Raw genomic sequence first — 5,673 nt, forward strand, 5'->3', positions numbered from 1 at the left:
CTCTCTCTCTCTCTCTCTCTCTCCCTCCCCCCTTTCTCCCTCTCCCTCTCTCTCAGCTAAGTAAGTTGCCACAGCATAAAGATCCCTGAGCCTGGATTCAGAGAACCAGGGCCTGGGTTTGAATGCTGGCTCTACCACTTTGTTCCTTTGTGACCTGGGTACAGTTATACTAACATAGTTGTTTTATCCTATGTAAAATTAGAGACTTACCCTATGATAGCTGTTTTCTTCCAGCCACAGAAGTTGTGAGTAATAATCTATACTGTAATATCTTTGATTTGTATTCTGAAGTTTATTATCATTATTTAACTGATATTTTCAACATTCCTATGAAATTATTTTTTTTTAATGCAATTTATTTATTTAACAAATTTGGTTTTCAGCATTGATTTTCACAACAGTTTGAATTACAAATTTTCTCCCCATTTCTGCCCTCCCCCCCCCACTCCAAGATGGCGTATATTCTGGTTGCCCTGTTCCCCAGTCAGCCCTCCCCTCTATCACCCCCCTCCCCTCTCATCCCCTTTTCCCTTCCTTTCTTGTAGGGCAACATAAATTTCTACGCCCCATTGCCTGTGTATCTTATTTTTTAGTTGCATACAAAAAGTTTTTTTGTTTTTGAACATCTGATTTTAAAACTTTGAGTTCCAAATTCCCTTCCCTCTTCCCTTCCCACCCACCCTCCCTAAGAAGTTGAGCAATTCAACCTAGGCCACGCATGTATTATTATGTATAACCCTTCCACAATATTCATGTTGTGAAAGGCTAACTACATTTTGCTCCTTCCCAACCCATCCCGCTTTATTGAATTTTCTTCCTTGACCCTGTCCCCTTTCCAAAGTGTTTGTTTTGATTACCTCCACCCCCATCTGCCCTCCACTCCATCATCCCCCTGCCTTTTATTTTTTTTTTTTTATCTTCCTCCCTCTTCTTTCCTGTGGGGTAAGATACCCAACTGAGTATGTATGGTATTCCCCCTCAGGCCAAATCTGATGAGAGCAAGGTTCACTCATTCCCCCCTCACCTGCCCTCTCCCCTCCTCCCATAGAACTGCTTCCTCTTGCCACCTTTATGTGAGATAATCCACCCCATTCTATCTCTCCCTATCTCCCTCTCTCAGTATGTTACTCTCTCATCCCTTAATTTCATTTTATTTCTTTTAGCTATCTTCCCTTCATCCTCAACTCACCCTGTGTCTGCTCTCTCTCTTTTACATATATATATATATATATATACACATACATACACATACATACATATACACATAGATACATACATACATACACATTCACTTATATATATACATAAACATATATATATATATGCATATATATATATATACATATATGCATATTCCCTTCCACTACCCTAATACTGAGGTCTCATGAATCATACTCATCATCTTTCCATGTAGGAATGTAAACAAAACAGTTCAACTTTAGTAAGTCCCTTGCAATTTCCGTTTCTTGATTACCTTTTCATGCTTCTCTTGATTCTTGTGTTTGAAAGTCAAATTTTCTATTCAGTTCTGGTCTTTTCACTGAGAAAGCTTGAAAGTCCTCCATTTTATTGAAAGTCCATATTTTGCCTTGGAACATGATACTCAGTTTTGCTGGGTAGGTGATTCTAGGTTTTAATCCTAGCTCCATTGACCTCCGGAATATCGCATTCCAAGCCCTTCGATCTCTTAATGTAGAAGCTGCCAGATCTTGGGTTATTCTGATTGGGTTTCCACAATATTCAAATTGTTTCTTTCTGGCTGCTTGCAGTATTTTCTCCTTGATCTGGGAGCTCTGGAATTTGGCAACAATATTCCTAGGAGATTTCTTTTTGGGATCTATTTGCGGAGGCGATCGATGGATTCTTTCAATTTCTATTTTGCCCTGTGGCTCTAGAATATCAGGGCAGTTCTCCTTGATAATTTCCTGAAAGATGGTATGTAGGCTCTTTTTTTGATCATGGCTTTCAGGTAGTCCAATAATTTTTAAATTATCTCTCCTGGATCTATTTTCCAGGTCAGTGGTTTTTCCAAGGAGATATTTCACATTGTCTTCCATTTTTTCATTCTTCTGGTTCTGTTTTATAATATCCTGATTTCTCATAAAGTCACTAGCTTCCACTTGCTCCAATCTAATTTTTAAAGTAGTATTTTCTTCAGTGGTCTTTTGGACCTCCTTTTCCATTTGGCTAATTCTGCCTTTCAAGGAATTCTTCTCCTCATTGGCTTTTTGGAGCTCTTTTGCCATTTGAGTTAGTCTATTTTGTAAGGTGTTGTTTTCTTCAGTGTATTTTTCAGTATTTTTTTGGGTCTCCTTTAGCAAGTCATTGACTTGTTTTTCATGGTTTTCTCGCATCCTTCTTATTTCTCTTCCCAATTTTTCCTCTACTTCTCTAACTTGCTTTTCCAAATCCTTTTTGAGTTCTTCTATGGTCTGGGGCCAGTTCATGTTTTTCTTGGAGGCTTTGGTTGTAGGCTCTATGACTTTGCTGTCTTCTTTAGGCTGTATGTTTTGGTCTTCTTTGTCACCAAAGAAAGAATCCAAAGTCTGAGACTGAATCTGGGCGCGTTTTCGCGTCCTGGCCATATTCCCAACCAACTAACTTGACCCTTGAGTTTTTCAGTGGGGTATGACTGCTTGTAGATTACAGAGTTCTATGTTCTACGTTTGGGGGGGAGGTGCCAGCTCTGTCAGAGCCGCACTCCTCCTTCCCCAAGGACCCCCAGTCCAGACTGGGCTCAGATCTTCGGCAGGCTGTGCACCCCTGCTGTGATCCGCCACTTATTTCCCCCCACCAGGTGGGCCTGGAGCCGGAAGTAACAACAGCTGTAGCTGCCCCACCTCCGCTGCCCCCGGGGCTGGAAGCCGAACCGCGAACTCCTTCCACTCCCGCAGCTTTTCCCACTAACCTTCTCCGCAGTCTTTGGTGTTTGTGGGTCGAGGGGTCTGGTAACTGCTCCCGTATTCAGGGCGCTAGGGCCCCCTCCGCCCGGCTTCCGGTCCGGATCGTCCACGCCGCTCAGGCTGGGCTCTGCTCCACTCCGTTCCCAGCTCCCAGCTCCGTGTGGAATAGAGCCCACCCAGAGACCATCCGGGCTGTCCTGGGCTGGAGCCCTGCCTCCCTCTGCTGTTCTGTGGGTTCTGCCGTTCTAGAACTGGTTCAGAGCCATTTTTATAGGTTTTTGGAGGGACTCGGGTACGGAGCTCACTCTAGTCCGTGCTTACCAGCCGCCATCTTGGCTCCGCCCCTCCTATGAAATTATTAAAGGAGTTTTTGGTTTTGACTTGGTTTTGTTCTGTTTTTCCCATAATTCTCATTTTATAATATGAAAAACTAACACAAAAGGAACTTACTTCCTTTAAGGATATCTGCTGGCTCTTTGTCAGGAGGTAAAAACCAAGGTTTGGGTTTCCAAAGACTTAGTCTCTTATGTTAAAAGAAAACCCTGCTTTGTCTTTTCTTAAAGTAGAACCAGTTCAAAAACTTTAAAAAAAAAACTAAAAAAAATGCCTTTTACTGCTGAAGTCACCATGTGCTATGTTTCTCTTCAGCAGGCAAGGGTCAAGTCAGATTCAGATGTTTCCTTGGCGGAATATTGATGAGGCAGTTGGTCTCCATCCAGCTTTGTTTTCTATGAGCTGAGTGATTTTCATGCACGTATGCTTTCTCTTTTTCCTGCTTGGTTTCCGTGGAAATGCATGCCTCTCTGGAGAAAGCATAACAGCTTCTTTCATGTACAGGCAACATATGTTATTAATAGAGTCAATTGTGTGGAGGAACAAATACCAAAATGTTAGTAGTGACAGGTACTAGCACAAGCAGGTGGGGTAGAGGGAAAGAGAGGTGTGGCCCAATGGCCTCTGCACTTTATGTCCAGCTAAACTATAGTGTATCTGATGTTCTACAAGTAAGACAAGATGTGTTCTATGTCAACATTAATCAAGTCATGGGGGAACTGTATGTTCTTTTTTTTGGGGGGGGAAGGAAATCCCATTTAAAAGAGGGAAAAACTAAGAGTAGGACATGCAGCATCTCCCAATAGCTTGCTGCAAAGATGTATATCTATACAAATGTATTTGGGCTCATCGACAATTGAACACTGAGGAAAGGTATTTAATTCTTTTTTTGGATTTTTTCCCCTTATGTCTGCCAGTGGAGATAAATAATTATACAATGATTTGTTACCTGAGTAGAATGATAAAATATGAACAAATTTCTTCTAAAGTTGGAAATACAATATTTGTTGTTAGGATTAATGGAGATAGAACCAAAAGAAAAAAAAAACAACACTGTACACTGTGTTCTACTATTCTATGTGGGTATAAGATTCTCTGCCTTTCTGAAATTTTTATACCGGTATACGAGTGATAACTTATCTAACTGTAGTAATCACAGTTGTTTCCATATGTCAGGATTAAGCCCCTGTACTGGGTTTATCAATTCAATTTCACAAAGTTTTAAGTACATACTAAGGACAAAGCCCTGCATAACTCAGCAGTTACAAAGATGAATAAAAAGAAATATTCCTCTTTTCAAAGATGTTACAGTACAGAACATGAACTTCTAATAACAATAGCTGATGATCCATCCAAATAGTAGTCCTGAGTTTGGTTTCCTGGAGAAGTTCATCAGAATCATGAATCAGTTTCATGACAGCAGGCTTGCTCAGGTTCTGGATAATGGGAAATGTTTTCCTGCTTTCCCAGTCAGCCATGGAGTGAAACAAGGTTGTGTGCTTGCTCCCATGTTTTTAGCATGATGTTTTCATCCATGTTGTCAAATGCCTTCAGTGAGGATGAGCACAGCATCAAGGTCAGCTACTGCACTGAGGGTAAATTCTTCAACTTGAAAAGGCTACAAGCCAAAACCAAAGTGGAGGAAGTGTTGGTGCACAATATTTTATTTGCAAATGATTGTGCACTCAATGGAGCCTCTGAAGCTCAGATGCAACAAGGATCAATTCTCTGCTGCTTGTGCTAATTTTGGCCTAACAATTAACACCAAAAAAACAAAGGTGCTCCACCAACCAGCACCACAACATCCATATGTGGAACCATAGGTTAGAGCAAATGGAGACATTTTGAATGCTGTGGATAATTTCACTTACTTCAACAATATACTTTCCAGGGATATACACATTGATAATGATGTTGACACACACATTGCCAGAACTAGCTCAGTGTTTGGGAGGCTCCAAAGGAAAATATGGGAGAGAAGAGATATTATACAGACTGAAGATCTACAGAGCTGTCGTGCTGACCTCATTGTTGTATTCTTGTGAAACCTGGACAGTCTCTCAGTGCCATGCCAGGAAACAGATTTGCCTCCATTTGAATTGTCTTAGCAAGATTTTTTAGATCATCTGTCAGGATAAGATACTAGACACTGAGGTACTTTCTCAAATTAAACTGACAAACATTCAAACTCTGCTTTAGAAAGCACAACTCCGATGGGCTGGCAACGTTTTTGGAATGCTAAATGTACACTTGCCAAAAAGGCTATTTTATGGAGAGTTCACACAGGGTAAGTGCTCATGTGGTGGTCAGAAGAAGCAATACAAGGACACTCTCAAGGCCTCTCTTAAGAACTTTGGAATTGATTTTGTGACATGGGAGATACTGGCACAGGACCGCCCAGCATGGCATGCCTTCATCAGAGAAAGTGCTGTGCTCT

The sequence above is a fragment of the Trichosurus vulpecula genome, chromosome 1 (genome assembly GCF_011100635.1).
Source record: "Trichosurus vulpecula isolate mTriVul1 chromosome 1, mTriVul1.pri, whole genome shotgun sequence".
Lineage (NCBI taxonomy): Eukaryota > Metazoa > Chordata > Mammalia > Diprotodontia > Phalangeridae > Trichosurus > Trichosurus vulpecula.